General features: G+C 35.8%; 1 long non-coding RNA gene across 1 annotated transcript in view; it reads right to left on the bottom strand.

Annotated features, from left to right (window-relative positions):
* Positions 1–5,210: 5,210 nt before the first annotated feature.
* Positions 5,211–12,754, bottom strand: part of LOC144304492 (uncharacterized) — a 41,566-nt gene continuing 34,022 nt past the window's right edge. The window contains exon 3 of the long non-coding RNA XR_013371396.1: positions 5,211–5,598. This is a non-coding gene — a long non-coding RNA (uncharacterized LOC144304492). The remainder of the gene's footprint in view (positions 5,599–12,754) is intronic.

The raw sequence follows: 12,754 nt of genomic DNA on the forward strand, positions 1-12,754 counted from the left end.
GTATGTGCATTATTAAAATACTGAGATAATTGGCTCCTCAGATTTAATTTAATTTAATTCCAAATTATGTATATTTATATGTTCATTACATTCTCAAAGGGACCCTGGCCCGAAAGAGATCCAGAATCACACTTTAGTGACTTATTTTATATTTGTTTCTTACTACTTCATAAAATACATTTTAACAAAGTATCAAGTTAACCAGTTATTGAAAAATATTTTGTATTTGTACGTAAACATATAAACTACTATCCCTATAATATTATTGTATTCATTAATCTTCTTTAAATTTATTTGGTGAAAGATGAAGTAAAAATGGAATCTTCATCTTAACTCATGAGTAAACTAGATATATACACCCAGTAGGAATATCTTGATAAATTATAAACTCAATAAATTCTCAAATTATATGTAATGGGTTAAAATGCTAATAATAAAGTGTCAACTTAAGAGGGTGTGGATTCTATAAATCTCATAATGTAAATAAAAAAATGGAGGAAATGTTCTTCAGAATTTAAACATTATTGCCTAATTAAGCAAAGTCTTCATTTACACTATTGACAAACAACTGAAATCTTGGTATACACCTCTGTTACACACGCATCAGCCAACATTGGCACCGGAACTGCGCTGAGCTTAATTGTTAATATTTTGGTGGCGAACGGCTGCCTGAACACTTGAGATCGATGGGCCTGGACACGGATAGAGAACAAAACTGCCAGTTCCACACTGGAGTGGTTCTGCCCATTTTGCTGTTAGGGGACGACCTCCCCACAACAGCAGAGGATACAAACGACTTATTGTTCCAAAACCACTGCTCTAAAATTAAACTCATTGCTTCCTTTGTAAGCCTTTGGGTATAGCAAATATGACTGTTCTTTATACATGATTCATGGATCTATATGAATAGATATATTGATCTAAAGATGATTCGCATATCTTTTTTTTTTCTTTTTTATGATTCACATATCTTAAAAGCCATCTCTTCCCTGGTTCTGTTGGTCAGTATCGAGTCATAAGTTTATATGTATATGACGACTGACTGTAATCTTTACTGAATTATTTGACTGTGTTTGCCATTGAGACACAAATTCCAATTAAATATTGTTTTTTCTCCTCCAGATTACCTCTCAGTTCTCTAGCTAGTTACAGATTATAAAAGTTGGAAAAATGATTGTATTTTTCATTAAAAAATTTTTTTTAAGATTTTTTCTTTACTTATTCATGAGACAGATCGAGAGAGAGAGAGAGAGAGAGAGAGAGGCAGAGACAGAGGCAGAGGGAGAAGCAGGCTCCATGCAGGGGCCTGACGTGGGACTCGATCCCGGGTCTCCAGGATCAGGCTCTGGGCTGAAGGTGGCGCTAAACTGTTGAGCCACCCGGGCTGCCTGGAAAAATAATTTTAAAAAAAGTCCCCAAACCACACACACACACACACACACACACACACACTGAATGGTATTTGTAACTGTAATTAATATTGAAAAATTCACAATAGTCTACAGGAATGATTTGTGATTCACTCAGTCTAGTGGAGAGTGTGGTGGGGAGCAGGGCGTCTAGCTGTGTGTTCATAGAGTTCAGACGTTTTTGGTGGCAGCAGTGGGCATCCAGCTGGAAAATGGTCAAATCCTGACTAATCTGTGACTTGGCTCTTGCAATGGGCTTGTATTACAGGCTTGCTGTCAATTGCCTCAGTTTCCCTATGCCATTCTCACTTTTCTGTTTAGGTTAACTGCAGTCAGAGTGTATTGCTTGCTTATGTTAGATGAATTGATAATGGGATTTTCACTTTTAAATAATTAAATATATCCTGTACCGGATGGGAGATTTCTCTCCTATAGGCCACTACTATTCAGTTGTTCAAGATTTTATCCATTCTAAGTTTTGTCACATAAGAATTCATTTCTTAAAATCAACCAATGGTTTGATGTGAAGAAGAGTTTGTATTCTATACCTGTGAGAGGTAAAAAGTCAGGTGGGTCTGTAGACAATGAGATGCCTTCACAATATTTGGTTATCTAAATAAAAAGTTAACTTCTTTTTCAAGAAGTACCAAAAATATGTTCTGTATTCCAAAATAAGAAGTGGTCAGAATCAACATGTTGACCACTACAGGGTTAGTTATGCAATAAAGAATCTTCCTAACGATTAGGACAGCTTGCAATTTGTATTTTTAATACAGCTTGGCCATTTTATTTCCTCCTTTTAAAAGATGCATGGTGGGTTCCCTGGGTGGCTCAGCGGTTGAGCGTCTGCCTTTGGCTCAGGGTGTGACATTGGGGTCCTGGGATCGAGTCCTGCATCGGGCTCCCTGCATGGAGCCTGCTTCTCCCTCTGCCTGTGTCTCTGCCTCGCTCTGTGTCTCTCATGAATAAACAAATAAAATCTTTTAAAAAAATTAAAAATTAAAAATGGATGGTTTCACCTAAAACCAATATTTCCTTGTATGTTAATCACCTAAAACCAGTATTTCCTTGTATGTTAATGAACTGGAATTTAAATAAAAACAACAAAAAAATAAAGGATGGATGGCATTAGGAACTAAGCATTTGTTACAAACAAACACCTCCTGAGACAGGAGACTTGCATACCATTACATATAAAGTGTAATGAGCATTATACAATTTCAACGACTACATTAGAGTTAATACTCTTCTTTAACTATGTTCAAGTAATTAATCTTTTTAACTAGTAAGTTGGACATTTTATTCCAATTATTCATTGAATTTAAACAACAGCACATCTCCTATAAAAGTTATTGTAATGGGAGCCCAATGGGGTGGAATATTAGAATTTGCCAGGATTCGTTGTGCATATTAACTCTTATCTTCATCTAATAAAGAAGAAAGAACATTTAAACTCCTACGAGAGAGGTTAATGGCCAGATGAGTGTTGAATTTCCATTTTCAGATCAGCAATTTTCAAGTTGGGGGAAAAAAAAAAGAATTGCAAAGATCTAATCACACTCTTTAATATTAAACATACCTCCTACAAATAGTGAAAGTACTGTACTTGGCAATATTTCCTAATTCAAAGCTGGGTTTTCCACTGGAAAGAGTTAAATTAAACAAATATTTGATATGTGTTATCCCCAGGCAGGAGGAGCAAAGAAGAATATGGATGAGAGAGAAAGCTTACAATGGTGAGACAATAGAGGACAATCCCAGAGGAGAAAAAATAATAGTTGTGCTTTAGTTGTGCCAGGAATGGTAGTGAGTGGGGTCTGCAGATAAGTTTGGATTGGAGGTTTTATTTAATCTAAGCCTTGATGGAATTAGAAAATAATTGACCTTTAACACTTTATAGTGCCTATTAGGGGTTGGTATTATTCTACGCGCTATATGTATGGTCATTTAATGCTTAGAATAGTCCTATGAAGTTGGTCCTTTTAGGGAACTTGTTTGGAGGTCCTTGCAGAGGAGTGCAGCTTCTCACATACCCTTGACCCAAGAACCATTCTCTCTTATCAGGGAAGTCCATCCTCTCCCATCGAGTACACGTGTCCTGGAGGGATGCATGCGGAGTGTAAGGGAAGAAGGGGACGTCGGCCTCGCCAGTCAGAGCAGACGAATGAAGCCATGATCAATCCCGTCCATAGACAAGGACACCGAGGGTGGAAGATATTGCAGCCAGATCACTCTCACATCCCAGATCGATCTTATTAGAATCACCAGGATATAGATGAAGAAATTAAGGTAACGAAAGATTAAGAACCTTGCCCAAGAATACACAGCCTGCAACAGCTAGCCGGGCCGACTGAACCCAGCCCTAGCGCCTGTCCTTCCACGTTATATTCTCAGATCCCCTGCTCTGCCCACAGGCCTGCTAAGCTGGATCTTACAGGTCATGTCTCTTAATCATAAGATGCTGCCTCTTTTCCGTGTTCTCAGAGAGCAAATATTTTGTGCGAATCATCAAGCTGAGCCAGTGAGTTTGAGCTAAGAAATACAGTAAGAAGAGGCCAGTGAGCGATGGAGATTGAAGCTCAACTGTCATGATCTGGAGAAAAATCTGAAGGGACCACGATGGCTATGACTAGAAAATAAAAATGGAATCTGATGGACAGAGAAGAGTTCAGGGAAGACAGCAGACCCATGGGAGAGCCGGTGACACCATGAAAGAGGGAGAATGGTTTATCCCATTCCGGCTAACGTGTATTCTTATTAAACAAGGGAGAAGTTGAGTGTGTATGTGTTTCTGTTTGGATTTTAACATTGATTGTATCATTTGGGAGTCACTGAGAATTTTCAAACCGAGGGGTGAAATGGTCGGACAGATGGAAAGCACGGGAAGGAAGGTCGCGGCCAATGTAAGAGATGGAAATGGGAGAGCTTAAGGTAGTCATCGCAGAAACCTGTGACTGTTGTTGAGGGAAAGTGTAGTGTCATTAAGAATGGATCGGAAAGGGGCCCCTGGGGGGCTCAGTTGGTTAAGCATCTGCCTCCGGCTTAGGTCGTGATCTCAGGGTCTTGGGATCGAGCCCTGGATCCGGCTCCCTGCTCAGGGAGGAGTCTGCCTCTCTCTCCCTCTGCTCCTCCCTCCTGGCCTCTGTGTTCTCTCTCTCTCTCTCAAATGAATAAATAAAATCTTAAAAAAAAAATGGATCAGAAAATTATAGAGAAAAACCTGAAATTTTTCATATGCTAATTTATTTCATTTATATATTTTTAAAGACACAATACTTTTGGTGTATTGTTCCTAAAGATCTTCTGAATCGTCTAAAGATCATCTATTTTCCCAAATATATGTTTCACGCTTTATAAATTGGGGGTGAATACATTTTATTTTCTCCGTGATGGCCATGTCTCACAGTGCCACCATGAGGTAGGTCATCATGTGGAATTCCCCAAATTCTACTGCACAGGTAGCTACTCCTTATAGTTAAAAACAAACTCAGTTCTCAGGATCTGAGAGAGATCCCCACTGTTCTCAGGGTCAACATGGTCCGTAAAGCCCTGACATCAGAGCCTCACTGCCTCACTCATAACTTTTTTATAGATACGATGATAATTTGGGCTAGTCTCTATATTTACATGCACACTAATTATTTTAAACTTAGGAATTACCCCCCATTGCTTCCTTTCCTAGTCACCACATCTCACACATGCTCACACATACATGCACTCACTACCGTGTGTGTGCATATTTGTTTAAGGATGCATTCTAATCTCCCAAAAAAGGATTGAAGGTAATTTTACCCTGAGATATAGGAGATAGTCATCATGTATTTTGAATAAGTATAGAATCTAGATTCTGGAAGCAGTTGACGGTGGAGAAGCACACATTTTGGAGGTGACACAGAGGATGATGATGAAAATGTAGTGGGAATACATATTGCTGTAGTTTAGGTTTCCCAAGTAAACCAAGAGCACAAACGGGTGATGTGAAAAGCAAATCCGAATAACACCAGGTGTCCCCGGTGGTGGATTTCAGCACGATGAAGGCCAGGGAAAATTCCAGCTCTGGCTACCGCCCAGCGGCTTCTGCCTCACTGGCCGTGCGCTTGGTAGAGCTGACGAAGGGACGCGGTGGGTGTTCCAAAGGTGGTAGGGAGCACGGATGACAGACTTCTCCGGAGGCAGATACCCAGAAGAGCTGAAATAGAAATATTCGAATTTCAGGGTCATGATTATCTAAAATAAAAATTTTAAAGAAATTCAAATGTCATACACTGAGGGCATTAGGATGTTGTTTGTTTAACAGGTTGCATGAATCTTCTGCCTGTATTTTGATTGAGATAAGCATGTCTGATACCTATAGTTTTGTTTCATGAGTACTAATACGATTAGATTTTAATGTTTATTTATGCCCTCTAAAAACCATATGGGGAATATCTTTCTAAAGGTCATCCTTTGAATTTTTAAAGCTCTATAACTTTCAGTATTGCTTTAGGGCTTTCTCCACATTTGTCATCTAAATCTTAGCTGCGCAACCATTTGTCATTTATATATACATACACATGATACCAATTTGATTAATGATCTTCTCATTCTTATTCTGCAGCCCTAATGGACAAAATAGGGTGTTGACAAGTGTCCTGAGGTAGGTATGAGACATGCCAATTGCATTTCTTTAAGGCCAATGGAACATTTTCAGTCAAAGAACTTTCTGGTATTCTAAATGTCGACTATTTTTAATGCTTAATCTTTCAAAGTGTTTCAACTGTGAGGATGGTGAAATAATGATAATTACTGCAGTTGTTTTTGTTGACCCAGACTCCGACATTAAATCTATGTATGTCCAACCTCTTCAGGGAATGTGATCAGAGCATTTATCATCAAGTAAGCAAGGTCATTATTTGAAAAACCAACTAATGTGTAGTTAGATTCTCTTTTTCTCATTGCTAACTTTAATTTTGTCAGGAAACCACATTCATTTTTGATGTTTTTTGACAATAATCCTGATTATAATATAGTCTTGAAGAACTTTATATCTGAATGGAGTTTTCAATAGCTTATTAGCTACATACCACAGAAACCTTATGAGGTCAGTATAATTATCTGCCATTTTATGGTAAGCTTATTAGAAAATATTCTCCAAAGTAGCATTACCCTCAAAGTAGCACTGTTATTTTAATATTCATTTTGATAGTAATAGCAGAATCTGTGTTTAATATTATATCCGCAGGCATACTGTACTTAATACATCTTATTGCCTGACACTTTTTTCATTTAGTTCCCATAGTTTCATGCAACTGGAAAAAATGGAAATGGAACTGCAAATGGAAAACAATAAAGACTAAAAGATAAATATATGAACTTCAACATTAGATATGAGTCCATAAAGGAAATTAGGAAAGAGAAGGCTGTGAAAATATGGTCAATCTGGAATAATTTTAGCTAGAAATTATTCATATGCAGTTATTTAACTCATTTTTTTATTGCCTCAAAATATATGGGAAGGTAACTATTTTTTAAAATCTGTATTATATAAATCAATATGAACTAATTAATAATATTATGAAATTCACACTAAAAACCTCTTTATTGTATGATAAATTTTTTCAAATTTATCCTGCCCCTTGCCACTCTTATACAATTATCTAACATGGGCAGAGCCTAGTTGCTTTGGTCTTCCATTTTTGTTTTTTCAAGTATTATCCATTCTGAAAAATGTGGGTATAACATATATGTGATACTTTTCTTCAGTCTGACTAGGAATACCTATATTTATACACGTACATATATTCATCCTAGATTTCAAAGGTATATCCATTTTTATTTTACATGAAGTCTTATATATCTGCACGTGTATGATCATTTATGTAATATACAATCTAACCAAAGTCTTTACTACAGCTAAACTAGCTCAAATGAATAAATCTTTCTCTCTTTATATAACTTTTCCCTATCAAAAAGCATTTCGAAAACCCATCTATTTTCTTGCCTGAAAGTAATTTCCAATGTTCTCAGTAGAGAACTACATATACTCTTTCTCTACAAGTAATCCAATTATTTTTCTAGTTTTCTAACGTTTACAGTTTTTCATTACTGAAACCTACCCCTTTTTATTTAAATTACTGAACACTTGCTGGGAGCAGTTCAGGCCTGAGTCCTTGCAAGATTCCCACCAACAGATGCCACTGGAAAAGTCTACATTTCTTGGACCATCTCTGGCCTAGAACGGATTGGGCCAGAAACAATTATAGGGGGAAAAAAAAGGATGGTCATCTATATACCGAAAATTTCATTAGAATTAAAATATGAAAAAAACCCCGAGTAATTTATGATCTTCATTGTAATTTAGAGTCATCTTATGATCTGTTGCCATTTGTCTTCTATTTCAATGCTTTTGCAATGTCTGAAGGAAAACAGTTTTGAACCAAATTATCTGGATGTTACTTTCCATTATTGCTGTGGGTGGGTAGACAGATAATTATCTGAGGTCACTGTATTTGATTTATAAACTGCAGGAAGAATGCTTAGATGCTTTTCTCATCTTGTCATTTTGAGAATTCAATGAGTTAATTAATATATGTTAAAGTGTTCTAAACAAGGGGTGAAACATGTAAAGTATTATTTTAATGACTTCTGAATTCAGCAGCAGTACCTATCTATAATTACATCAATCAAGATAATTGCTGCCAAGCATATAATGTAATAATGGGAAATGGACATGGTTAATAGTATAGAAATTATTTAAAAATACAAAAAAGTAATAAAACAGCCCATTATTAACAAGTAGCAGACTTGTTGCCTCAAACAAGTAATGAAAGTAAGTATATATTTAAAGGAAGTTGAATAAATTTAGATTGGTCAGTGTACGATGGGAAGGGTTTAGAAAAGAAAATTTTATATCTGATTTTGGAAATAAGAAAAAATAAGCATAAATATGTGACCTTACCTAAAATTAAATCTTGTTACTTAATCAAAGTAGCAATTAAAATTTTAACTAGGACAGCATAGACTCTTCCTTTTTCATCTAGCCATTGCTATGACTTATAATATACTGGTATTATTGAGCAACTACATATCTCTGAAAAGTTAATACAAGGCAAGTATTCTATTTTCCAAACTGTGTATTTTTTAAATGATTCTTTTCTTTTTTTAAATTTTTATCCATTTATGATAGGCACACAGTGAGAGAGAGAGAGAGGCAGAGACACAGGCAGAGGGAGAAGCAGGCTCCAAGCACCGGGAGCCCGACGTGGGATTCGACCCCAGGTCTCCAGGATCGCGCCCCGGGCCAAAGGCAGGTGCTAAACCGCTGTGCCACCCAGGGATCCCTAAATGATTATTTTCACCTTCATATAAATGAATATTCATAGCCATCATAAAATTTCATTAATATATTTCAGGTAATAGGATAGAGACCGCTCCCTCATAAAAAGCAACAACCTGATAACAGCCATATGGTTAACTAATCAATAGTTGTTGGTCATTTATTTTGAGTCATCCTCATTAACTGTGCTTAACCCCACGATTTCATGAATGACTATGTAAAATTAAGTATAAGGCATTATTCTTTTCATCCCTATGAAATTTGGATTTTAAGCATATCTGGACTCAGAAGAACCAATTCATGACTTATGCTAACAATGGCACATCAGGTTCTTGACTTGACGCTTATTCTCCGCTGTACATGCAAAAGCAAAAACAGATAAATAAAACATGAACATATCTAAAAGACATACCAGCCTCAAAAATAAGTTACGTATCTCTGTGAGCCAATAAGAGAACCAGAAATGCAAAGGAGCAAGTGAGGCTGAAGAGTCTGGGTCTGGAAGCCAACAGAAGTACATCCATAGTTTGGCCCCTTTGAGATAAAAGGCATTAAAATATTTAACAAAACATGAGAATTGAAAGTAATCAAAACCAGGAATGCTGCTTTACAGCTTAGGTAGGAGGTAGCTGGCACTTTTCCACTTATAAAATAAGACTGCAAAAACATGCTAGTTCTGTGTTTTTGCTTAAGTTTTTAAGTCTCCTCTATACCCAGCATGGGGCTCGAACCCATAACCCCAAGATCAAGAATCCCATGCTCTATTGACTGAGCCAGCCAGGAGCCCCAACATGCTAGTCATTTGATCTTCTGCCCAAGGTTCTGGTGGCTCGTGTGACAGACGGGGAAGGGAGCATTCAGCCCGGAGTCTATAACTTGAGCCAAGCGCTGCCCTGAAGACTTAATCCACAGTATCTCTAACATCACCTTGGGGCAGGAACCCATAAAGCACAATCATTAGATCTGGTTGTGAACTACAGTGACTCAGGGATAATTATAGACAATTAGGAAAAAAAAAATGCCCACTAGGCAAAAAGAAATGTAGAGTGAGGGTGGGAAAGAAAATAAAATAGAATTTATTTATTCCCATTGAAAAATCAAATTACATTTTTATGTTAATCAAAATGTACATGAAACTACAGACAAAAATATTAAAATTAAGAGCCACATGATGAGTAATTAAAGCATGCTAACTTACAGTGTTCAGGAGAATAAAAATGATTACTTTAGGCCTTGACAGAAAACTTATAGTTAAGAATCTATGTCAAAAAGCAACAATAGAAAGAATGGCTTCCAAATATCACAGGGAAAAAAAGGAAAATATACAGAACTGTTACCATGTCAATAGTAGACAAGAAAGTCTACTTAACTTTCTACTTGAAAGTCTGCAAGAAAAAATAATTAAGAGGATAACAAATAATCAAACAAATTACAAAATAAGGTTAAGATAATTAAGCCTACGTATATTAGTAATCACTTGAGTAACTGTATTTCACTTACCTATAAAGTTAGGAATAAATGGATTTGAAAACACTAAATAAAGTCCTGTACTACGCTTCTTACAAAGCACACATATAAAATAAAATTATACAGAAATGTAAAATTAAAGGAACAGAAAAAAGATACCAATTATCTAATAACCTAAAGATAATTGGTGGTTAAGCATGGAGTCTGGAAATAGGTATACCTATATATGATAATTGATATATAATAATAATATAGTGAAAATGATGATAACGATTGATGATGATGATAGTGGTAGGTGTTCTTGTGTGCATATCATGTGCCAGGCTTTATTAAAGCCTTATATATTTTAGCTGATTTAGTTCCCATGACAAAGGTAAGGAGTATAAAAGCTTCTATAAATTCTATGTTTTAGATGGTTATCAATGGGCACCTTTGTTTTTAGACCTTTAGCATTTAAAATCTGAAAAGAAAACTTGACAGTTTGTAAAAAAAAAACTGGTCTATGAATATGAACAGAAAATATATGCATGAGAGGAAAATCAAGAAGCTGATAAACTTATGAAAAGGAACCCATTTCTCCACCCTAATCAACACAACAGCTTATTGCTTCATGCTCATCAGTTTGGCAAGAACTATAAAGTCTGAAAATACACTAGTTAGCAAGGATGGAAAGAAACATAGACTTTTACACAAAGTTGATAGAAGAATAAATTGGTACTGCTGCTCTGGAAAGGTTGCAGACTAAATTCACCTTATACTCTACCAAGCAATCCCACTTCCAAGAAGACACCCTAGAGAAATGCTTCCCACACACCAACAGGGAAACGCATAGAATTTCTCACAGATCAATGCTTTTATTTGGGAATTATTAGAATTAATTTGATGTAGATAAGTCTCAAATGCATAATAATGATATGGGAAAAGAATTAAGGAAAGATGAAGTTCAATGCCGTTTACAAAAGTATAAAAATATGCAAGGTAATGCTATGTATTGTTCTAGAATCCCTATGTATTAAAAGTATAAAATCATGAATTGCAATAATGAAACAGAAATTCAGGTTAGTGAATACTTCTGGGGAAAGAAGGAAGAGAGCAAATCCAAGACATTTGTGCCGGGAGCTTTGATTTTATCTGTAATGCTTCATTTTTAAAAAACATATGAAGCAAAGACATGAAAACATTAAATTACACTAAAGCTGAGCAATGGCTCCATAGATATTTGGTGTATCATTCTGCCTATCGTATGGCCCATTTGAAGTGTTTTAAAAAACCTTATGTAGTATTGTGATATAATACTCTATAATACGTAACGAATGTAACAATATGATATATTAAATGTAATAAAGCAATACTTTCATAATCCTTACTTATAGCTATGCTCAAATGCACTTCCTTTCTCCCAGTTGTCTCAGTACCCTTTGTGATTAGCTTATCTCATAGCATATGGTTATAATTTAATATATGTTTGCTGAGTAAAACAATATTAAAATTCCTCCATATACAGAGCGTATAATTGTCCACCAGAAAAACTGCAGTGGGTAAAACCAAACACAAATACAGAAACTTGGGATGTATTGATAAACCATCATGCATGCAAAGGTTTTACTTTTTTAGTGCTCTTCTTAGATATAATGTACTCCAAATGTCCTTGGAAATGTTCACATATTTTAAAAGTGAGACACATTAGTTTGGATCGAATTTAAGATGACTACTATATATATAATTAATTATATATATATAATTAATTAATTATATATATATAATTAATTTTAAGAGATATGTGACAGAGCAATCTTGGCACATACTTTTTTCAAAAGTTAGCTCAATAATCCATGGATCTTTTACTACAAGCTACGAGCAAAGGAGAAACCGCTTAACTCTACCTGAAATGCAAGGAATTAACATTAGGAATTAGCACAGTCTAAACAGCTGCTGTTTATAAATATAAATCCAACGGAGAGGTTTAGAGAACATACTTCAACCAAAAGAACAACTTAAGTCATATTAATTATGCAATATAAATAGTTCTAAAATTTCAAAATTTTACTAAAATTAGGGCATTTTCATATTATGACAGTGACTGGGGAAACAGCTATCAAGATGAATTCCAATTATCACTAGGAGTTATATATAATCTTTTTCTCCTTCCTTCTCCTATTGGCCTGGAAAGGAATCTACTTTATTTTGGCCGTAATTTAATGTTATCATTATGGTCCTTTGACTGATAGTTGACCTGCAGCCAAGGTAGGGATTTTACTGTGAGCCAAAGGGGCAGGTCTCACAAAGGAGAATGTGGTTGTTTTTAGCACGCAGTCAGCTTACATGCCCTAGAGTCAGAGACGCTGCTCTCGTTTAGGTTTGGATGGATTGTAAGAGAATGGAGATGGGGACACCTTACCCGCAGGGATCCAAAGATGGTATAATAGGAAGAGATTGGGAGAAGACATTAACTGTAATTTTTGTCATTTGTAAGAAAACACAATTAGACCATGACTAATTTCAAAATGAATTAAAATGACTCACCATACTAAATTATATAAATGACAGGAGCTGAAAAAAAGGC

Source organism: Canis aureus, chromosome 34 (genome assembly GCF_053574225.1).
Source record: "Canis aureus isolate CA01 chromosome 34, VMU_Caureus_v.1.0, whole genome shotgun sequence".
Lineage (NCBI taxonomy): Eukaryota > Metazoa > Chordata > Mammalia > Carnivora > Canidae > Canis > Canis aureus.